General features: G+C 42.4%; 1 protein-coding gene and 3 non-coding genes across 4 annotated transcripts in view; all 4 read right to left on the reverse strand.

Annotated features, from left to right (window-relative positions):
* Window positions 1–24764, reverse strand: part of LOC130119728 (F-BAR and double SH3 domains protein 1-like) — a 166861-nt gene that overhangs the window by 63523 nt on the left and 78574 nt on the right. The gene's annotated exons all lie outside the window — the stretch shown is intronic.
* trnam-cau (transfer RNA methionine (anticodon CAU)) lies at window positions 977–1048 on the reverse strand. The gene has a single exon. It is a non-coding gene; the product is annotated as a tRNA-Met (tRNA).
* On the reverse strand, window positions 3555–3626 carry trnam-cau (transfer RNA methionine (anticodon CAU)). Its single transcript has one exon. It is a non-coding gene; the product is annotated as a tRNA-Met (tRNA).
* On the reverse strand, window positions 24105–24176 carry trnam-cau (transfer RNA methionine (anticodon CAU)). The gene has a single exon. It is a non-coding gene; the product is annotated as a tRNA-Met (tRNA).

Raw genomic sequence — 24764 nt, forward strand, 5'->3', positions numbered from 1 at the left:
TTTTTGATGAACAAATTGTCTGATGGTAGACAATTTCAAGTCTTAGAAAACCTGAACCAAAAGAGCACAGATTAAAAAGCAGAGCACTAGATTCTGCAAGCAGCTGGAAGGAAAAGCCTACAAACAACACTTGCTGGGAAATGACGAAGGTGAGTTTCACTGCACAAGTGGTTTGACAGTGACGTTTATGTGTTAGCTATGACAAATTCATAACAAGACAAATAATCTATGGCGATAGTGCACTTTTGGGATTAGTTGTGCAAAAGAGTTAGTCCTGATTTGGGAAAAGCCAGTAGTCCGCAGAGGACGGTTTCAATCCATCGACTTCTTGGGTATGGGCCCAGCACTCTTTGGCTGCACCACTCTGCCACTGGATGCCAAAGATTCGACTAACAATACCCAGCTAACAATGCCAGTGACATTTACATTGCACCAGAGTGGCTGTCCGGTTCACCCTCTGGATCTGAAATCTCATGGCCAATGAGAACTATAAACAATACCAATTTTGGTAGTTAGAATTCTGATCATTATCTTGATGAATCAGGTTTCCCAGGGAGGGCTTAATCAGTTGAACCATAAGTTACGACATGGCCTTTATAAGAACCACGATGTTTGAAGAACATTTCAAGTGAGGAAGATGGTTATAATGATTAAGTAGGGAAAGCTTAGTTGACCATGTGCCATACGTATACAGGTCCTCTTTCTGATCTAAAACAGATAATTTGAATTCTTAGCCCACCCGGACCAAAATAGTACAGATGAAATCATAAAGAAAGTTGTTCTGCAAGTGGCTAGAAACAAAAGCATACAAAGAACACTTGTTGGGCAATGACAAAGGTGAGCTTCTCTGGAGAAATGGTTTGAAAGTGAAGTCTCTGGGTTTTATTATGACAAATCCACAAGCAAAACAGCAATTGATGGTGATGCCACGGTTTTGGGACAGGCTGTGTTTCTGAATTTGAGCGAAGCTGTCCTTTAGCAGAGGATGGTTTCGATCCATCGACCTCTGGGTTATGGGCCCAGCACGCTTCCGCTGCGCCACTCTGCTGCCGCTGCTTCAGCACATTGTAGATTACAACAACAATTGCCAGTTTACGAGGCAAGTGCCTTTTACACTGGGCTAGAGGGGATGGTTGGTTCACCTACGGGATTTGAAGACTCAGGACCAGTCATCGCAATAAACCAGCAGCCATTTAGTATTTGGAATTTTGATGTTGATCTTGATGAAGCAGAGCTGCAGGGGAGAGCTTAGTCAGTTAAATCCCAAGTTTACATGTAACCTTTCAAAGATCCAAAGTTTTTGATGAACAAATTGTCTGATGGTAGACAATTTCAAGTCTTAGAAAACCTGAACCAAAAGAGCACAGATTAAATAGCAGAGCACTAGATTCTGCAAGCAGTTGGAAGGAAAAGCCTACAAACAACACTTGCTGGGAATTGACAACGGTGAGTTTCAGTGCAGAAGTGGTTTGACAGTGAAGTTGATGTGTTAGCTATGACAAACTCATAACAAGACAAACAATCTATGGCGATAGTGCGCTTTTGGGATTAGTTGTGCAGAAGAGTAAGTCCTGATTTGGGAAAAGCCGGTAGTCAGCAGGGGACGGTTTCAATGCATCGGTTTCTTGGTTATGGGCCCAACACTCTGCCGCTAGATGCGCAAGATTCGACTAACAATACCCAGTTTACAATGCCAGTGACATTTACATTGCACCAGAGTGGCTGTCCGGTTCACCCTCTGGATCTGAAATCTCATGGCCAATGAGAGCTATAAACAATATGAATTTTGGTAGTTAGAATTCTGATCATTATCTTGATGAATCAGGTTTCCCAGGGAGGGCTTCATCAGTTGAACCATAAGTTACGACATGGCCTTTATAAGAACCACGATGTTTGAAGAACATTTCAAGTAAGGAAGATGGTTATAATGATTAGGTAGGGAAAGCTTAGTTGACCATGTGCCATAAGTATACAGGTCCTCTTTCTGATCTAAAACAGATAATTTGAATTCTTAGCCCACCTGGACCAAAATAGTACAGATGAAATCATAAAGAAAGTTGTTCTGCAAGTGGCTAGAAACAAAAGCATACAAAGAACACTTGCTGGGCAATGACAGAGGTGAGCTTCTCTGGAGAAATGGTTTGAAAGTGAAGTCTCTGGGTTTTATTATGACAAATCCACAAGCAAAACAGCAATTGATGGTAATGCCACGGTTTTGGGACAGGCTGTGTTACTGAATTTGAGCGTAGCTGTCCTTTAGCAGAGGATGGTTTCCATCCATCGATCTCTGGGTTATGGGACCAGCACGCTTCCGCTGCGCTACTCTGCTGCTGCTGCTGCACCACATTGTAGATTACAACAACAATTCCCAGTTTACGAGGCAAGTGCCTTTTACACTGGGCCAGAGGGGATGGTTGGTTCACCTACGGGATTTGAAGACTCAGGACAAGTCATCGCAATAAACCAGCAAACATTTAGTATTTGGAATTTTGATTTTGATCTTGATGAAGCAGAGCTGCACGGGAGAGCTTAGTCAGTTAAATCCCAAGTTTACATGTAACCTTTCAAAGATCCAAAGTTTTTGATGAACAAATTGTCTGATGGTAGACAATTTCAAGTCTTAGAAAACCTGAACCAAAAGAGCACAGATTAAATAGCAGAGCACTAGATTCTGCAAGCAGCTGGAAGGAAAAGCCTACAAACAACACTTGCTGGGAAATGACGAAGGTGAGTTTCACTGCACAAGTTGTTTGACAGTGACGTTTATGTGTTAGCTATGACAAACTCATAACAAGACAAATAATCTATGGCGATAGTGCACTTTTGGGATTAGTTGTGCAAAAGAGTTAGTCCTGATTTGGGAAAAGCCAGTAGTCCGCAGAGGACGGTTTCAATCCATCGACTTCTTGGTTATGGGCCCAGCACTCTTTGGCTGCACCACTCTGCCACTGGATGCCCAAGATTCGACTAACAATACCCAGCTTACAATGCCAGTGACATTTACATTGCACCAGAGTGGCTGTCCGGTTCACCCTCTGGATCTGAAATCTCATGGCCAATGAGAACTATAAACAATATGAATTTTGGTAGTTAGAATTCTGATAATTATCTTGATGAATCAGGTTTCCCAGGGAGGGCTTAATCAGTTGAACCATAAGTTACGACATGGCCTTTATAAGAACCACGATGTTTGAAGAACATTTCAAGTGAGGAAGATGGTTATAATGATTAAGTAGGGAAAGCTTAGTTGACCATGTGCCATACGTATACAGGTGCTCTTTCTGATCTAAAACAGATAATTTGAATTCTTAGCCCACCTGGACCAAAATAGTACAGATGAAATCATAAAAAAAGTTGTTCTGCAAGTGGCTAGAAACAAAAGCATACAAAGAACACTTGCTGGGCAATGACAAAGGTGAGCTTCTCTGGAGAAATGGTTTGAAAGTGAAGTCTCTGGGTTTTATTATGACAAATCCACAAGCAAAACAGCAATTGATGGTGATGCCACGGTTTTGGGACAAGCTGTGTTTCTGAATTTGAGCGAAGCTGTCCTTTAGCAGAGGATGGTTTCGATCCATCGACCTCTGGGTTATGGGCCCAGCACGCTTCCGCTGCGCCACCCTGCTGCCGCTGCTTCAGCACATTGTAGATTATAACAACAATTGCCAGTTTACGAGGCAAGTGCCTTTTACACTGGGCTAGAGGGGATGGTTGGTTCACCTACGGGATTTGAAGACTCAGGACCAGTCATCGCAATAAACCAGCAGCCATTTAGTATTTGGAATTTTGATGTTGATCTTGATGAAGCAGAGCTGCAGGGGAGAGCTTAGTCAGTTAAATCCCAAGTTTACATGTAACCTTTCAAAGATCCAAAGTTTTTGATGAACAAATTATCTGATGGTAGACAATTTCAAGTCTTAGAAAACCTGAACCAAAAGAGCACAGATTAAATAGCAGAGCACTAGATCCTGCAAGCAGTTGGAAGGAAAAGCCTACAAACAACACTTGCTGGGAAATGACGAAGGTGAGTTTCAGTGCAGAAGTGGTTTGACAGTGAAGTTGATGTGTTAGCTATGACAAACTCATAACAAGACAAACAATCTATGGCGATAGTGCGCTTTTTGGATTAGTTGTGCAGAAGAGTAAGTCCTGATTTGGGAAAAGCCGGTAGTCAGCAGAGGACGGTTTCAATCCATCGACTTCTTGGTTATGGGCCCAACACTCTGCCGCTAGATGCGCAAGATTCGACTAATAATACCCAGTTTGCAATGCCAGTGACATTTACATTGCACCAGAGTCGCTGTCCAGTTCACCCTCTGGATCTGAAATCTCATGGCCAATGAGAGCTATAAACAATACCAATTTTGGTAGTTAGAATTCTGATCATTGTATTGATGAATCAGGTTTCCCGGGGAGCGCTTAATCAGTTGAACCATAATTTAAGATCTGGCCTTTATAAGAACCACAATGTTTGAAGAACATTTCAAGTAAGGAAGATGGTTATAATGATTAGGTAGGGAAAGCTTAGTTGACCATGTGCCATAAGTATACAGGTCCTCTTTCTGATCTAAAACAGATAATTTGAATTCTTAGCCCACCTGGACCAAAATAGTACAGATGAAATCATAAAGAAAGTTGTTCTGCAAGTGGCTAGAAACAAAAGCATACAAAGAACACTTGCTGGGCAATGACAGAGGTGAGCTTCTCTGGAGAAATGGTTTGAAAGTGAAGTCTCTGGGTTTTATTATGACAAATCCACAAGCAAAACAGCAATTGATGGTAATGCCACGGTTTTGGGGTAGGCTGTGTTACTGAATTTGAGCGTAGCTGTCCTTTAGCAGAGGATGGTTTCCATCCATCGATCTCTGGGTTATGGGCCCAGCACGCTTCCGCTGCGCCACTCTGCTGCTGCTGCTTCACCACATTGTAGATTACAACAACAATTCCCAGTTTACGAGGCAAGTGCCTTTTACACTGGGCCAGAGGGGATGGTTGGTTCACCTACGGGATTTGAAGACTCAGGACCAGTCATCGCAATAAACCAGCAGCCATTTAGTATTTGGAATTTTGATGTTGATCTTGATGAAGCAGAGCTGCAGGGGAGAGCTTAGTCAGTTAAATCCCAAGTTTACATGTAACCTTTCAAAGATCCAAAGTTTTTGATGAACAAATTGTCTGATGGTAGACAATTTCAAGTCTTAGAAAACCTGAACCAAAAGAGCACAGATTAAATAGCAGAGCACTAGATTCTGCAAGCAGTTGGAAGGAAAAGCCTACAAACAACACTTGCTGGGAAATGACAACGGTGAGTTTCAGTGCAGAAGTGGTTTGACAGTGAAGTTGATGTGTTAGCTATGACAAACTCATAATAAGACAAACAATCTATGGCGATAGTGCGCTTTTGGGATTAGTTGTGCAGAAGAGTAAGTCCTGATTTGGGAAAAGCCGGTAGTCAGCAGGGGACGGTTTCAATGCATCGGTTTCTTGGTTATGGGCCCAGCACTCTGCCGCTAGATGCGCAAGATTCGACTAACAATACCCAGTTTACAATGCCAGTTACATTTACATTGCACCAGAGTGGCTGTCCGGTTCACCCTCTGGATCTGAAATCTCATGGCCAATGAGAGCTATAAACAATATGAATTTTGGTAGTTAGAATTCTGATCATTATCTTGATGAATCAGGTTTCCCAGGGAGGGCTTCATCAGTTGAACCATAAGTTACGACATGGCCTTTATAAGAACCACGATGTTTGAAGAACATTTCAAGTAAGGAAGATGGTTATAATGATTAGGTAGGGAAAGCTTAGTTGACCATGTGCCATAAGTATACAGGTCCTCTTTCTGATCTAAAACAGATAATTTGAATTCTTAGCCCACCTGGACCAAAATAGTACAGATGAAATCATAAAGAAAGTTGTTCTGCAAGTGGCTAGAAACAAAAGCATACAAAGAACACTTGCTGGGCAATGACAGAGGTGAGCTTCTCTGGAGAAATGGTTTGAAAGTGAAGTCTCTGGGTTTTATTATGACAAATCCACAAGCAAAACAGCAATTGATGGTGATGCCACGGTTTTTGGAGAGGCTGTGTTTCTGAATTTGAGCGAAGCTATCTTTTAGCAGAGGATGGTTTCGATTCATCGGCCTCTGGGTTATGGGCCCAGCACGCTTCCGCTGCGCCACTCTGCTGCTGCTGCTGCTGCACATTGTAGATTACAACAACAATTGCCAGTTTACGAGGCAAGTGCCTTTTACACTGGGCTAGAGGGGATGGTTGGTTCACCTACGGGATTTGAAGACTCAGGACCAGTCATCGCAATAAACCAGCAGCCATTTAGTATTTGGAATTTTGATGTTGATCTTGATGAAGCAGAACTGCAGGGGAGAGCTTAGTCAGTTAAATCCCAAGTTTACATGTAACCTTTCAAAGATCCAAAGTTTTTGATGAACAAATTTTCTGATGGTAGACAATTTCAAGTCTTAGAAAACCTGAACCAAAAGAGCACAGATTAAATAGCAGAGCACTAGATTCTGCAAGCAGTTGGAAGGAAAAGCCTACAAACAACACTTGCTGGGAAATGACAACGGTGAGTTTCAGTGCAGAAGTGGTTAGACAGTGAAGTTGATGTGTTTGCTATGACAAACTCATAACAAGACAAACAATCTATGGCGATAGTGCGCTTTTGGGATTAGTTGTGCAGAAGAGTAAGTCCTGATTTGGGAAAAGCCGGTAGTCAGCAGAGGACGGTTTCAATGCATCGACTTCTTGGTTATGGGCCCAACACTCTGCCGCTAGATGCGCAAGATTCGACTAACAATACCCAGCTTACAATGCCAGTGACATTTACATTGCACCAGAGTGGCTGTCCAGTTCACCCTCTGGATCTGAAATCTCATGGCCAATGAGAGCTATAAACAATACCAATTTTGGTAGTTAGAATTCTGATCATTATATTGATGAATCAGGTTTCCCGGGGAGCGCTTAATCAGTTGAACCATAAGTTAAGACCTGGCCTTTATAAGAACCACAATGTTTGAAGAACATTTCAAGTGAGGAAGATGGTTGTAATGATTAAGTAGGGAAAGCTTAGTTGACCATGTGCCATAAGTATACAGGTCCTCTTTCTGATCTAAAACAGATAATTTGAATTCTTAGCCCACCTGGACCAAAATAGTACAGATGAAATCATAAAGAAAGTTGTTCTGCAAGTGGCTAGAAACAAAAGCATACAAAGAACACTTGCTGGGCAATGACAGAGGTGAGCTTCTCTGGAGAAATGGTTTGAAAGTGAAGTCTCTGGGTTTTATTATGACAAATCCACAAGCAAAACAGCAATTGATGGTGATGCCACGGTTTTGGGTTAGGCTGTGTTTCTGAATTTGAGTGAAGCTGTCCTTTAGCAGAGGATGGTTTCGATCCATCGACCTCTGGGCCCAGCACGCTTCCGCTGCGCCACCCTGCTGCTGCTGCTGCACATTGTAGATTACAACAACAATTGCCAGTTTACGAGGCAAGTGCCTTTTACACTGGGCCAGAGGGGATGGTTGGTTCACCTACGGGATTTGAAGAGTCAGGACAAGTCATCGCAATAAACCAGCAGCCATTTAGTATTTGGAATTTTGATGTTGATCTTGATGAAGCAGAGCTGCAGGGGAGAGCTTAGTCAGTTAAATCCCAAGTTTACATGTAACCTTTCAAAGATCCAAAGTTTTTGATGAACAAATTGTCTGATGGTAGACAATTTCAAGTCTTAGAAAACCTGAACCAAAAGAGCACAGATTAAATAGCAGAGCACTAGATTCTGCAAGCAGTTGGAAGGAAAAGCCTACAAACAACACTTGCTGGGAAATGACGAAGGTGAGTTTCAGTGCAGAAGTGGTTTGACAGTGAAGTTGATGTGTTTGCTATGACAAACTCATAACAAGACAAACAATCTATGGCGATAGTGCGCTTTTGGGATTAGTTGTGCAGAAGAGTAAGTCCTGATTTGGGAAAAGCCGGTAGTCAGCAGAGGACGGTTTCAATGCATCGACTTCTTGGTTATGGGCCCAACACTCTGCCGCTAGATGCGCAAGATTCGACTAACAATACCCAGCTTACAATGCAAGTGACATTTACATTGCACCAGAGTGGCTGTCCAGTTCACCCTCTGGATCTGAAATCTCATGGCCAATGAGAGCTATAAACAATACCAATTTTGGTAGTTAGAATTCTGATCATTATATTGATGAAGCAGGTTTCCCAGAGAGGGCTTCATCAGTTGAACCATAAGTTAAGACCTGGGCTTTATAAGAACCACAATGTTTGAAAAACATTTCAAGTGAGGAAGATGGTTGTAATGATTAAGTAGGGAAAGCTTAGTTGACCATGTGCCATAAGTATACAGGTCCTCTTTCTGATCTAAAACAGATAATTTGAATTCTTAGCACACCTGGACCAAAATAGTACAGATGAAATCATAAAGAAAGTTGTTCTGCAAGTGGCTAGAAACAAAAGCATACAAAGAACACTTGCTGGGCAATGACAAAGGTGAGCTTCTCTGGAGAAATGGTTTGAAAGTGAAGTCTCTGGGTTTTATTATGACAAATCCACAAGCAAAAGAGCAATTGATGGTGATGCCACGGTTTTGGGTTAGGCTGTGTTTCTGAATTTGAGCGAAGCTGTCCTTTAGCAGAGGATGGTTTTGGTCCATCGACCTCTGGGTCATGGGCCCAGCACGCTTCCGCTGCGCCACTCTTCTGCTGCTGCTGCTGCTGCACATTGTAGATTACAACAACAATTGCCAGTTTACGAGGCAAGTGCCTTTTACACTGGGCCAGAGGGGATGGTTGGTTCACCTACGGGATTTGAACACTCAGGACCAGTCATCGCAATAAACCAGCAGCCATTTAGTATTTGGAATTTTGATGTTGATCTTGATGAAGCAGAGCTGCAGGGGAGAGCTTAGTCAGTTAAATCCCAAGTTTACATGTAACCTTTCAAAGATCCAAAGTTTTTGATGAACAAATTGTCTGATGGTAGACAATTTCAAGTCTTAGAAAAACTGAACCAAAAGAGCACAGATTAAATAACAGAGCACTAGATTCTGCAAGCAGTTGGAAGGAAAAGCCTACAAACAACACTTGCTGGGAAATGACGAAGGTGAGTTTCAGTGCAGAAGTGGTTTGACAGTGAAGTTGATGTGTTTGCTATGACAAACTCATAACAAGACAAACAATCTATGGCGATAGTGCGCTTTTGGGATTAGTTGTGCAGAAGAGTAAGTCCTGATTTGGGAAAAGCCGGTAGTCAGCAGGGGACGGTTTCAATGCATCGGTTTCTTGGTTGTGGGCCCAACACTCTGCCGCTAGATGCGCAAGATTCGACTAACAATACCCAGCTTACAATGCAAGTGACATTTACATTGCACCAGAGTGGCTGTCCAGTTCACCCTCTGGATCTGAAATCTCATGGCCAATGAGAGCTATAAACAATACCAATTTTGGTAGTTAGAATTCTGATCATTATATTGATGAATCAGGTTTCCCAGGGAGGGCTTCATCAGTTGAACCATAAGTTAAGACCTGGCCTTTATAAGAACCACAATGTTTGAAGAACATTTCAAGTGAGGAAGATGGTTGTAATGATTAAGTAGGGAAAGCTTAGTTGACCATGTGCCATAAGTATACAGGTCCTCTTTCTGATCTAAAACAGATAATTTGAATTCTTAGCACACCTGGACCAAAATAGTACAGATGAAATCATAAAGAAAGTTGTTCTGCAAGTGGCTAGAAACAAAAGCATACAAAGAACACTTGCTGGGCAATGACAAAGGTGAGCTTCTCTGGAGAAATGGTTTGAAAGTGAAGTCTCTGGGTTTTATTATGACAAATCCACAAGCAAAAGAGCAATTGATGGTGATGCCACGGTTTTGGGTTAGGCTGTGTTTCTGAATTTGAGCGAAGCTGTCCTTTAGCAGAGGATGGTTTTGGTCCATCGACCTCTGGGTTATGGGCCCAGCACGCTTCCGCTGCGCCACTCTTCTGCTGCTGCTGCTGCTGCTGCTGCACATTGTACATTACAACAACAATTGCCAGTTTACGAGGCAAGTGCCTTTTACACTGGGCCAGAGGGGATGGTTGGTTCACCTACGGGATTTGAAGACTCAGGACAAGTCATCGCAATAAACCAGCAGCCATTTAGTATTTGGAATTTTGATGTTGATCTTGATGAAGCAGAGCTGCAGGGGAGAGCTTAGTCAGTTAAATCCCAAGTTTACATGTAACCTTTCAAAGATCCAAAGTTTTTGATGAACAAATTGTCTGATGGTAGACAATTTCAAGTCTTAGAAAACCTGAACCAAAAGAGCACAGATTAAATAGCAGAGCACTAGATTCTGCAAGCAGTTGGAAGGAAAAGCCTACAAACAACACTTGCTGGGAAATGACGAAGGTGAGTTTCAGTGCAGAAGTGGTTTGACAGTGAAGTTGATGTGTTTGCTATGACAAACTCATAACAAGACAAACAATCTATGGCGATAGTGCGCTTTTGGGATTAGTTGTGCAGAAGAGTAAGTCCTGATTTGGGAAAAGCCGGTAGTCAGCAGAGGACGGTTTCAATGCATCGACTTCTTGGTTATGGGCCCAACACTCTGTCGCTAGATGCGCAAGGTTCGACTAACAATACCCAGCTTACAATGCCAGTGACATTTACATTGCACCAGAGTGGCTGTCCAGTTCACCCTCTGGATCTGAAATCTCATGGCCAATGAGAGCTATAAACAATACCAATTTTGGTAGTTAGAATTCTGATCATTATATTGATGAATCAGGTTTCCAGGGGAGCGCTTAATCAGTTGAACCATAAGTTAAGATCTGGCCTTTATAAGAACCACAATGTTTGAAGAACATTTCAAGTGAGGAAGATGGTTGTAATGATTAAGTAGGGAAAGCTTAGTTGACCATGTGCCATAAGTATACAGGTCCTCTTTCTGATCTAAAACAGATAATTTGAATTCTTAGCACACCTGGACCAAAATAGTACAGATGAAATCATAAAGAAAGTTGTTCTGCAAGTGGCTAGAAACAAAAGCATACAAAGAACACTTGCTGGGCAATGACAAAGGTGAGCTTCTCTGGAGAAATGGTTTGAAAGTGAAGTCTCTGGGTTTTATTATGACAAATCCACAAGCAAAAGAGCAATTGATGGTGATGCCACGGTTTTGGGTTAGGCTGTGTTTCTGAATTTGAGCGAAGCTGTCCTTTAGCAGAGGATGGTTTTGGTCCATCGACCTCTGGGTTATGGGCCCAGCACGCTTCCGCTGTGCCACTCTTCTGCTGCTGCGGGTGCTGCACATTGTACATTACAACAACAATTGCCAGTTTACGAGGCAAGTGCCTTTTACACTGGGCCAGAGGGGATGGTTGGTTCACCTACGGGATTTGAAGACTCAGGACAAGTCATCGCAATAAACCAGCAGCCATTTAGTATTTGGAATTTTGATGTTGATCTTGATGAAGCAGAGCTGCAGGGGAGAGCTTAGTCAGTTAAATCCCAAGTTTACATGTAACCTTTCAAAGATCCAAAGTTTTTGATGAACAAATTGTCTGATGGTAGACCATTTCAAGTCTTAGAAAACCTGAACCAAAAGAGCACAGATTAAATAGCAGAGCACTAGATTCTGCAAGCAGTTGGAAGGAAAAGCCTACAAACAACACTTGCTGGGAAATGACGAAGGTGAGTTTCAGTGCAGAAGTGGTTTGACAGTGAAGTTGATGTGTTTGCTATGACAAACTCATAACAAGACAAACAATCTATGGCGATAGTGCGCTTTTGGGATTAGTTGTGCAGAAGAGTAAGTCCTGATTTGGGAAAAGCCGGTAGTCAGCAGAGGACGGTTTCAATGCATCGACTTCTTGGTTATGGGCCCAACACTCTGCCGCTAGATGCGCAAGATTCGACTAACAATACCCAGCTTACAATGCCAGTGACATTTACATTGCACCAGAGTGGCTGTCCAGTTCACCCTCTGGATCTGAAATCTCATGGCCAATGAGAGCTATAAACAATACCAATTTTGGTAGTTAGAATTCTGATCATTATATTGATGAATCAGGTTTCCCGGGGAGCGCTTAATCAGTTGAACCATAAGTTAAGATCTGGCCTTTATAAGAACCACAATGTTTGAAGAACATTTCAAGTGAGGAAGATGGTTGTAATGATTAAGTAGGGAAAGCTTAGTTGACCATGTGCCATAAGTATACAGGTCCTCTTTCTGATCTAAAACAGATAATTTGAATTCTTAGCACACCTGGACCAAAATAGTACAGATGAAATCATAAAGAAAGTTGTTCTGCAAGTGGCTAGAAACAAAAGCATACAAAGAACACTTGCTGGGCAATGACAAAGGTGAGCTTCTCTGGAGAAATGGTTTGAAAGTGAAGTCTCTGGGTTTTATTATGACAAATCCACAAGCAAAAGAGCAATTGATGGTGATGCCACGGTTTTGGGTTAGGCTGTGTTTCTGAAATTGAGCGAAGCTGTCCTTTAGCAGAGGATGGTTTTGGTCCATCGACCTCTGGGTTATTGGCCCAGCACGCTTCCGCTGCGCCACTCTTCTGCTGCTGCTGCTGCTGCACATTGTACATTACAACAACAATTGCCAGTTTACGAGGCAAGTGCCTTTTACACTGGGCCAGAGGGGATGGTTGGTTCACCTACGGGATTTGAAGACTCAGGACAAGTCATCGCAATAAACCAGCAGCCATTTAGTATTTGGAATTTTGATGTTGATCTTGATGAAGCAGAGCTGCAGGGGAGAGCTTAGTCAGTTAAATCCCAAGTTCACTTCAACCTTTAAAAGATCCAAAGTTTTTGATGAACAAATTGTCTGATGGTAGACCATTTCAAGTCTTAGAAAACCTGAACCAAAAGAGCACAGATTAAATAGCAGAGCACTAGATTCTGCAAGCAGTTGGAAGGAAAAGCCTACAAACAACACTTGCTGGGAAATGACGAAGGTGAGTTTCAGTGCAGAAGTGGTTTGACAGTGAAGTTGATGTGTTTGCTATGACAAACTCATAACAAGACAAACAATCTATGGCGATAGTGCGCTTTTGGGATTAGTTGTGCAGAAGAGTAAGTCCTGATTTGGGAAAAGCCGGTAGTCAGCAGAGGACGGTTTCAATGCATCGACTTCTTGGTTATGGGCCCAACACTCTGCCGCTAGATGCGCAAGATTCGACTAACAATACCCAGCTTACAATGCAAGTGACATTTACATTGCACCAGAGTGGCTGTCCAGTTCACCCTCTGGATCTGAAATCTCATGGCCAATGAGAGCTATAAACAATACCAATTTTGGTAGTTAGAATTCTGATCATTATATTGATGAAGCAGGTTTCCCAGAGAGGGCTTCATCAGTTGAACCATAAGTTAAGACCTGGGCTTTATAAGAACCACAATGTTTGAAAAACATTTCAAGTGAGGAAGATGGTTGTAATGATTAAGTAGGGAAAGCTTAGTTGACCATGTGCCATAAGTATACAGGTCCTCTTTCTGATCTAAAACAGATAATTTGAATTCTTAGCACACCTGGACCAAAATAGTACAGATGAAATCATAAAGAAAGTTGTTCTGCAAGTGGCTAGAAACAAAAGCATACAAAGAACACTTGCTGGGCAATGACAAAGGTGAGCTTCTCTGGAGAAATGGTTTGAAAGTGAAGTCTCTGGGTTTTATTATGACAAATCCACAAGCAAAAGAGCAATTGATGGTGATGCCACGGTTTTGGGTTAGGCTGTGTTTCTGAATTTGAGCGAAGCTGTCCTTTAGCAGAGGATGGTTTTGGTCCATCGACCTCTGGGTCATGGGCCCAGCACGCTTCCGCTGCGCCACTCTTCTGCTGCTGCTGCTGCTGCACATTGTAGATTACAACAACAATTGCCAGTTTACGAGGCAAGTGCCTTTTACACTGGGCCAGAGGGGATGGTTGGTTCACCTACGGGATTTGAACACTCAGGACCAGTCATCGCAATAAACCAGCAGCCATTTAGTATTTGGAATTTTGATGTTGATCTTGATGAAGCAGAGCTGCAGGGGAGAGCTTAGTCAGTTAAATCCCAAGTTTACATGTAACCTTTCAAAGATCCAAAGTTTTTGATGAACAAATTGTCTGATGGTAGACAATTTCAAGTCTTAGAAAAACTGAACCAAAAGAGCACAGATTAAATAACAGAGCACTAGATTCTGCAAGCAGTTGGAAGGAAAAGCCTACAAACAACACTTGCTGGGAAATGACGAAGGTGAGTTTCAGTGCAGAAGTGGTTTGACAGTGAAGTTGATGTGTTTGCTATGACAAACTCATAACAAGACAAACAATCTATGGCGATAGTGCGCTTTTGGGATTAGTTGTGCAGAAGAGTAAGTCCTGATTTGGGAAAAGCCGGTAGTCAGCAGGGGACGGTTTCAATGCATCGGTTTCTTGGTTGTGGGCCCAACACTCTGCCGCTAGATGCGCAAGATTCGACTAACAATACCCAGCTTACAATGCAAGTGACATTTACATTGCACCAGAGTGGCTGTCCAGTTCACCCTCTGGATCTGAAATCTCATGGCCAATGAGAGCTATAAACAATACCAATTTTGGTAGTTAGAATTCTGATCATTATATTGATGAATCAGGTTTCCCAGGGAGGGCTTCATCAGTTGAACCATAAGTTAAGACCTGGCCTTTATAAGAACCACAATGTTTGAAGAACATTTCAAGTGAGGAAGATGGTTGTAATGATTAAGTAGGGAAAGCTTAGTTGACCATGTGCCATAAGTATACAGGTCCTCTTTCTGATCTAAAACAGATAATTTGAATTCTTAGCACACCTGGACCAAAATAGTACAGATGAAATCATAAAGAAAGTTGTTCTGCAAGTGGCTAGAAACAAAAGCATACAAAGAACACTTGCTGGGCAATGACAAAGGTGAGCTTCTCTGGAGAAATGGTTTGAAAGTGAAGTCTCTGGGTTTTATTATGACAAATCCACAAGCAAAAGAGCAATTGATGGTGATGCCACGGTTTTGGGTTAGGCTGTGTTTCTGAATTTGAGCGAAGCTGTCCTTTAGCAGAGGATGGTTTTGGTCCATCGACCTCTGGGTTATGGGCCCAGCACGCTTCCGCTGCGCCACTCTTCTGCTGCTGCTGCTGCTGCTGCTGCACATTGTACATTACAACAACAATTGCCAGTTTACGAGGCAAGTGCCTTTTACACTGGGCCAGAGGGGATGGTTGGTTCACCTACGGGATTTGAAGACTCAGGACAAGTCATCGCAATAAACCAGCAGCCATTTAGTATTTGGAATTTTGATGTTGATCTTGATGAAGCAGAGCTGCAGGGGAGAGCTTAGTCAGTTAAATCCCAAGTTTACATGTAACCTTTCAAAGATCCAAAGTTTTTGATGAACAAATTGTCTGATGGTAGACAATTTCAAGTCTTAGAAAACCTGAACCAAAAGAGCACAGATTAAATAGCAGAGCACTAGATTCTGCAAGCAGTTGGAAGGAAAAGCCTACAAACAACACTTGCTGGGAAATGACGAAGGTGAGTTTCAGTGCAGAAGTGGTTTGACAGTGAAGTTGATGTGTTTGCTATGACAAACTCATAACAAGACAAACAATCTATGGCGATAGTGCGCTTTTGGGATTAGTTGTGCAGAAGAGTAAGTCCTGATTTGGGAAAAGCCGGTAGTCAGCAGAGGACGGTTTCAATGCATCGACTTCTTGGTTATGGGCCCAACACTCTGTCGCTAGATGCGCAAGGTTCGACTAACAATACCCAGCTTACAATGCCAGTGACATTTACATTGCACCAGAGTGGCTGTCCAGTTCACCCTCTGGATCTGAAATCTCATGGCCAATGAGAGCTATAAACAATACCAATTTTGGTAGTTAGAATTCTGATCATTATATTGATGAATCAGGTTTCCAGGGGAGCGCTTAATCAGTTGAACCATAAGTTAAGATCTGGCCTTTATAAGAACCACAATGTTTGAAGAACATTTCAAGTGAGGAAGATGGTTGTAATGATTAAGTAGGGAAAGCTTAGTTGACCATGTGCCATAAGTATACAGGTCCTCTTTCTGATCTAAAACAGATAATTTGAATTCTTAGCACACCTGGACCAAAATAGTACAGATGAAATCATAAAGAAAGTTGTTCTGCAAGTGGCTAGAAACAAAAGCATACAAAGAACACTTGCTGGGCAATGACAAAGGTGAGCTTCTCTGGAGAAATGGTTTGAAAGTGAAGTCTCTGGGTTTTATTATGACAAATCCACAAGCAAAAGAGCAATTGATGGTGATGCCACGGTTTTGGGTTAGGCTGTGTTTCTGAATTTGAGCGAAGCTGTCCTTTAGCAGAGGATGGTTTTGGTCCATCGACCTCTGGGTTATGGGCCCAGCACGCTTCCGCTGTGCCACTCTTCTGCTGCTGCGGGTGCTGCACATTGTACATTACAACAACAATTGCCAGTTTACGAGGCAAGTGCCTTTTACACTGGGCCAGAGGGGATGGTTGGTTCACCTACGGGATTTGAAGACTCAGGACAAGTCATCGCAATAAACCAGCAGCCATTTAGTATTTGGAATTTTGATGTTGATCTTGATGAAGCAGAGCTGCAGGGGAGAGCTTAGTCAGTTAAATCCCAAGTTTACATGTAACCTTTCAAAGATCCAAAGTTTTTGATGAACAAATTGTCTGATGGTAGACCATTTCAAGTCTTAGAAAACCTGAACCAAAAGAGCACAGATTAAATAGCAGAGCACTAGATTCTGCAAGCAGTTGGAAGGAAAAGCCTACAAACAACACTTGCTGGGAAATGACGAAGGTGAGTTTCAGTGCAGAAGTGGTTTGACAGTGAAGTTGATGTGTTTGCTATGACAAACTCATAACAAGACAAACAATCTATGGCGATAGTGCGCTTTTGGGATTAGTTGTGCAGAAGAGTAAGTCCTGATTTGGGAAAAGCCGGTAGTCAGCAGAGGACGGTTTCAATGCATCGACTTCTTGGTTATGGGCCCAACACTCTGCCGCTAGATGCGCAAGATTCGACTAACAATACCCAGCTTACAATGCCAGTGACATTTACATTGCACCAGAGTGGCTGTCCAGTTCACCCTCTGGATCTGAAATCTCATGGCCAATGAGAGCTATAAACAATACCAATTTTGGTAGTTAGAATTCTGATCATTATATTGATGAATCAGGTTTCCCGGGGAGCGCTTAATCAGTTGAACCATAAGTTAAGATCTGGCCTTTATAAGAACCACAATGTTTGAAGAACATTTCAAGTGAGGAAGATGGTTGTAATGATTAAGTAGGGAAAGCTTAGTTGACCATGTGCCATAAGTATACAGGTCCTCTTTCTGATCTAAAACAGATAATTTGAATTCTTAGCACACCTGGACCAAAATAGTACAGATGAAATCATAAAGAAAGTTGTTCTGCAAGTGGCTAGAAACAAAAGCATACAAAGAACACTTGCTGGGCAATGACAAAGGTGAGCTTCTCTGGAGAAATGGTTTGAAAGTGAAGTCTCTGGGTTTTATTATGACAAATCCACAAGCAAAAGAGCAATTGATGGTGATGCCACGGTTTTGGGTTAGGCTGTGTTTCTGAAATTGAGCGAAGCTGTCCTTTAGCAGAGGATGGTTTTGGTCCATCGACCTCTGGGTTATTGGCCCAGCACGCTTCCGCTGCGCCACTCTTCTGCTGCTGCTGCTGCTGCACATTGTACATTACAACAACAATTGCCAGTTTACGAGGCAAGTGCCTTTTACACTGGGCCAGAGGGGATGGTTGGTTCACCTACGGGATTTGAAGACTCAGGACAAGTCATCGCAATAAACCAGCAGCCATTTAGTATTTGGAATTTTGATGTTGATCTTGATGAAGCAGAGCTGCAGGGGAGAGCTTAGTCAGTTAAATCCCAAGTTCACTTCAACCTTTAAAAGATCCAAAGTTTTTGATGAACAAATTGTCTGATGGTGGACCATTTCAAGTCTTAGAAAACCTGAACCAAAAGAGCACAGATTAAATAGCAGAGCACTAGATTCTGCAAGCAGTTGGAAGGAAAAGCCTACAAACAACACTTGCTGGGAAATGACGAAGGTGAGTTTCAGTGCAGAAGTGGTTTGACAGTGAAGTTGATGTGTTTGCTATGACAAACTCATAACAAGACAAACAATCTATGGCGATAGTGCGCTTTTGGGATTAGTTGTGCAGAAGAGTAAGTCCTGATTTGGGAAAAGCCGGTAGTCAGCAGAGGACGGTTTCAATGCATCGGTTTCTTGGTTATGGGCCCAACACTCTGCCGCTAGATGCGCAAGATTCGACTAACAATACCCAGCTTACAATGCCAGTGACATTTACATTGCACCAGAGTGGCTGTCCAGTTCACCCTCTGGATCTGAAATCTCATGGCAAATGAGAGCTATAAACAAAACCAATTTTGGTAGTTAGAATTCTGATCATTATATTGATGAATCAGGTTTCCCGGGGAGCGCTTAATCAGTTGAACCATAAGTTAAGATCTGGCCTTTATAAGAACCACAATGTTTGAAGAACATTTCAAGTGAGGAAGATGGTTGTAATGATTAAGTAGGGAAAGCTTAGTTGACCATGTGCCATAAGTATACAGGTCCTCTTTCTGATCTAAAACAGATAATTTGAATTCTTAGCACACCTGGACCAAAATAGTACAGATGAAATCATAAAGAAAGTTGTTCTGCAAGTGGCTAGAAACAAAAGCATACAAAGAACACTTGCTGGGCAATGACAAAGGTGAGCTTCTCTGGAGAAATGGTTTGAAAGTGAAGTCTCTGGGTTTTATTATGACAAATCCACAAGCAAAACAGCAATTGATGGTGATGCCACGGTTTTGGGTTAGGCTGTGTTTCTGAAATTGAGCGAAGCTGTCCTTTAGCAGAGGATGGTTTTCATCCATCGACCTCTGGGTTATGGGCCCAGCACGCTTCCGCTGCGCCACTCTGCTGCTGCTGCTGCTGCTGCTGCACATTGTAGATTACAACAACAATTGCCAGTTTACGAGGCAAGTGCCTTTTACACTGGGCCAGAGGGGATGGTTGGTTCACCTACGGGATTTGAAGACTCAGGACAAGCCATCGCAATAAACCAGCAGCCATTTAGTATTTGGAATTTTGATGTTGATCTTGATGAAGCAGAGCTGCAGGGGAGAGCTTAGTCAGTTAAATCCCAAGTTTACATGTAACCTTCAAAGATCCAAAGTTTTTGATGAACAAATTGTCTGATGGTAGACCATTTCAAGTCTTAGAAAACCTGAACCAAAAGAGCACAGATTAAATAGCAGAGCACTAGATTCTGCAAGCAGTTGGAAGGAAAAGCCTACAAACAACACTTGCTGGGAAATGACGAAGGTGAGTTTCAGTGCAGAATTGGTTTGACAGTGAAGTTGATGTGTTTGCTATGACAAACTCATAACAAGACAAATAATCTATGGCGATAGTGCGCTTTTGGGATTAGTTGTGCAGAAGAGTAAGTCCTGATTTGGGAAAAGCCGGTAGTCAGCAGAGGACGGTTTCAATGCATCGGTTTCTTGGTTATGGGCCCAACACTCTGCCGCTAGATGCGCAAGATTCGACTAACAATACCCAGCTTACAATGCCAGTGACATTTACATTGCACCAGAGTGGCTGTCCAGTTCACCCTCTGGATCTGAAATCTCATGGCCAATGAGAGCTATAAACAATACCAATTTTGGTAGTTAGAATTCTGATCATTATATTGATGAATCAGGTTTCCCGGGGAGCGCTTAATCAGTTGAACCATAAGTTAAGATCTGGCCTTTATAAGAACCACAATGTTTGAAGAACATTTCAAGTGAGGAAGATGGTTGTAATGATTAAGTAGGGAAAGCTTAGTTGACCATGTGCCATAAGTATACAGGTCCTCTTTCTGATCTAAAACAGATAATTTGAATTCTTAGCACACCTGGACCAAAATAGTACAGATGAAATCATAAAGAAAGTTGTTCTGCAAGTGGCTAGAAACAAAAGCATACAAAGAACACTTGCTGGGCAATGACAAAGGTGAGCTTCTCTGGAGAAATGGTTTGAAAGTGAAGTCTCTGGGTTTTATTATGACAAATCCACAAGCAAAAGAGCAATTGATGGTGATGCCACGGTTTTGGGTTAGGCTGTGTTTCTGAATTTGAGCGAAGCTGTCCTTTAGCAGAGGATGGTTTTGGTCCATCGACCTCTGGGTTATTGGCCCAGCACGCTTCCGCTGCGCCACTCTTCTGCTGCTGCTGCTGCTGCACATTGTACATTACAACAACAATTGCCAGTTTACGAGGCAAGTGCCTTTTACACTGGGCCAGAGGGGATGGTTGGTTCACCTACGGGATTTGAAGACTCAGGACAAGTCATCGCAATAAACCAGCAGCCATTTAGTATTTGGAATTTTGATGTTGATCTTGATGAAGCAGAGCTGCAGGGGAGAGCTTAGTCAGTTAAATCCCAAGTTCACTTCAACCTTTAAAAGATCCAAAGTTTTTGATGAACAAATTGTCTGATGGTAGACCATTTCAAGTCTTAGAAAACCTGAACCAAAAGAGCACAGATTAAATAGCAGAGCACTAGATTCTGCAAGCAGTTGGAAGGAAAAGCCTACAAACAACACTTGCTGGGAAATGACGAAGGTGAGTTTCAGTGCAGAAGTGGTTTGACAGTGAAGTTGATGTGTTTGCTATGACAAACTCATAACAAGACAAACAATCTATGGCGATAGTGCGCTTTTGGGATTAGTTGTGCAGAAGAGTAAGTCCTGATTTGGGAAAAGCCGGTAGTCAGCAGAGGACGGTTTCAATGCATCGGTTTCTTGGTTATGGGCCCAACACTCTGCCGCTAGATGCGCAAGATTCGACTAACAATACCCAGCTTACAATGCCAGTGACATTTACATTGCACCAGAGTGGCTGTCCAGTTCACCCTCTGGATCTGAAATCTCATGGCAAATGAGAGCTATAAACAAAACCAATTTTGGTAGTTAGAATTCTGATCATTATATTGATGAATCAGGTTTCCCGGGGAGCGCTTAATCAGTTGAACCATAAGTTAAGATCTGGCCTTTATAAGAACCACAATGTTTGAAGAACATTTCAAGTGAGGAAGATGGTTGTAATGATTAAGTAGGGAAAGCTTAGTTGACCATGTGCCATAAGTATACAGGTCCTCTTTCTGATCTAAAACAGATAATTTGAATTCTTAGCACACCTGGACCAAAATAGTACAGATGAAATCATAAAGAAAGTTGTTCTGCAAGTGGCTAGAAACAAAAGCATACAAAGAACACTTGCTGGGCAATGACAAAGGTGAGCTTCTCTGGAGAAATGGTTTGAAAGTGAAGTCTCTGGGTTTTATTATGACAAATCCACAAGCAAAACAGCAATTGATGGTGATGCCACGGTTTTGGGTTAGGCTGTGTTTCTGAAATTGAGCGAAGCTGTCCTTTAGCAGAGGATGGTTTTCATCCATCGACCTCTGGGTTATGGGCCCAGCACGCTTCCGCTGCGCCACTCTGCTGCTGCTGCTGCTGCTGCTGCACATTGTAGATTACAACAACAATTGCCAGTTTACGAGGCAAGTGCCTTTTACACTGGGCCAGAGGGGATGGTTGGTTCACCTACGGGATTTGAAGACTCAGGACAAGCCATCGCAATAAACCAGCAGCCATTTAGTATTTGGAATTTTGATGTTGATCTTGATGAAGCAGAGCTGCAGGGGAGAGCTTAGTCAGTTAAATCCCAAGTTTACATGTAACCTTCAAAGATCCAAAGTTTTTGATGAACAAATTGTCTGATGGTAGACCATTTCAAGTCTTAGAAAACCTGAACCAAAAGAGCACAGATTAAATAGCAGAGCACTAGATTCTGCAAGCAGTTGGAAGGAAAAGCCTACAAACAACACTTGCTGGGAAATGACGAAGGTGAGTTTCAGTGCAGAATTGGTTTGACAGTGAAGTTGATGTGTTTGCTATGACAAACTCATAACAAGACAAATAATCTATGGCGATAGTGCGCTTTTGGGATTAGTTGTGCAGAAGAGTAAGTCCTGATTTGGGAAAAGCCGGTAGTCAGCAGAGGACGGTTTCAATGCATCGGTTTCTTGGTTATGGGCCCAACACTCTGCCGCTAGATGCGCAAGATTCGACTAACAATACCCAGCTTACAATGCCAGTGACATTTACATTGCACCAGAGTGGCTGTCCAGTTCACCCTCTGGATCTGAAATCTCATGGCCAATGAGAGCTATAAACAATACCAATTTTGGTAGTTAGAATTCTGATCATTATATTGATGAATCAGGTTTCCCGGGGAGCGCTTAATCAGTTGAACCATAAGTTAAGATCTGGCCTTTATAAGAACCACAATGTTTGAAGAACATTTCAAGTGAGGAAGATGGTTGTAATGATTAAGTAGGGAAAGCTTAGTTGACCATGTGCCATAAGTATACAGGTCCTCTTTCTGATCTAAAACAGATAATTTGAATTCTTAGCACACCTGGACCAAAATAGTACAGATGAAATCATAAAGAAAGTTGTTCTGCAAGTGGCTAGAAACAAAAGCATACAAAGAACACTTGCTGGGCAATGACAAAGGTGAGCTTCTCTGGAGAAATGGTTTGAAAGTGAAGTCTCTGGGTTTTATTATGACAAATCCACAAGCAAAACAGCAATTGATGGTGATGCCACGGTTTTGGGTTAGGCTGTGTTTCTGAAATTGAGCGAAGCTGTCCTTTAGCAGAAGATGGTTTTCATCCATCGACCTCTGGGTTATGGGCCCAGCACGCTTCCGCTGCGCCACTCTGCTGCTGCTGCTGCTGCTGCTGCTGCTGCTGCTGGACATTGTAGATTACAACAACAATTGCCAGTTTACGAGGCAAGTGCCTTTTACACTGGGCCAGAGGGGATGGTTGGTTCACCTACGGGATTTGAAGACTCAGGACAAGCCATCGCAATAAACCAGCAGCCATTTAGTATTTGGAATTTTGATGTTGATCTTGATGAAGCAGAGCTGCAGGGGAGAGCTTAGTCAGTTAAATCCCAAGTTTACATGTAACCTTTCAAAGATCCAAAGTTTTTGATGAACAAATTGTCTGATGGTAGACCATTTCAAGTCTTAGAAAACCTGAACCAAAAGAGCACAGATTAAATAGCAGAGCACTAGATTCTGCAAGCAGTTGGAAGGAAAAGCCTACAAACAACACTTGCTGGGAAATGACGAAGGTGAGTTTCAGTGCAGAATTGGTTTGACAGTGAAGTTGATGTGTTTGCTATGACAAACTCATAACAAGACAAACAATCTATGGCGATAGTGCGCTTTTGGGATTAGTTGTGCAGAAGAGTAAGTCCTGATTTGGGAAAAGCCGGTAGTGAGCAGAGGACGGTTTCAATGCATCGACTTCTTGGTTATGGGCCCAACACTCTGCCGCTAGATGCGCAAGATTCGACTAACAATACCCAGCTTACAATGCCAGTGACATTTACATTGCACCAGAGTGGCTGTCCAGTTCACCCTCTGGATCTGAAATCTCATGGCCAATGAGAGCTATAAACAATACCAATTTTGGTAGTTAGAATTCTGATCATTATATTGATGAATCAGGTTTCCCAGAGAGGGCTTCATCAGTTGAACCATAAGTTAAGACCTGGCCTTTATAAGAACCACAATGTTTGAAAAACATTTCAAGTGAGGAAGATGGTTGTAATGATTAAGTAGGGAAAGCTTAGTTGACCATGTGCCATAAGTATACAGGTCCTCTTTCTGATCAAAAACAGATAATTTGAATTCTTAGCCCACCTGGACCAAAATAGTACAGATGAAATCATAAAGAAAGTTGTTCTGCAAGTGGCTAGAAACAGAAGCATACAAAGAACACTTGCTGGGCAATGACAGAGGTGAGCTTCTCTGGAGAAATGGTTTGAAAGTGAAGTCTCTGGGTTTTATTATGACAAATCCACAAGCAAAACAGCAATTGATGGTGATGCCACGGTTTTGGGTTAGGCTGTGTTTCTGAATTTGAGCGAAGCTGTCCTTTAGCAGAGGATGGTTTCGATCCATCGACCTCTGGGTTATGGGCCCAGCACGCTTCCGCTGCGCCACTCTGCTATTGCTGCTGCTGCATATTGTAGATTACAACAACAATTGCCAGTTTACGAGGCAAGTGCCTTTTACACTGGGCCAGAGGGGATGGTTGGTTCACCTACGGGATTTGAACACTCAGGACAAGCCATCGCAATAAACCAGCAGCCATTTAGTATTTGGAATTTTGATGTTTATCTTGATGAAGCAGAGCTGCAGGGGAGAGCTTAGTCAGTTAAATCCCAAGTTTACATGTAACCTTTCAAAGATCCAAAGTTTTTGATGAACAAATTGTCTGATGGTAGACCATTTCAAGTCTTAGAAAACCTTAACCAAAAGAGCACAGATTAAATAGCAGAGCACTAGATTCTGCAAGCAGTTGGAAGGAAAAGCCTACAAACAACACTTGCTGGGAAATGACGAAGGTGAGTTTCAGTGCAGAAGTGGTTTGACAGTGAAGTTGATGTGTTTGCTATGACAAACTCATAACAAGACAAACAATCTATGGCGATAGTGCGCTTTTGGGATTAGTTGTGCAGAAGAGTAAGTCCTGATTTGGGAAAAACCGGTAGTCAGCAGAGGACGGTTTCAATGCATCGGTTTCTTGGTTATGGG

This window comes from Lampris incognitus, chromosome 1 (assembly GCF_029633865.1).
Source record: "Lampris incognitus isolate fLamInc1 chromosome 1, fLamInc1.hap2, whole genome shotgun sequence".
Lineage (NCBI taxonomy): Eukaryota > Metazoa > Chordata > Actinopteri > Lampriformes > Lampridae > Lampris > Lampris incognitus.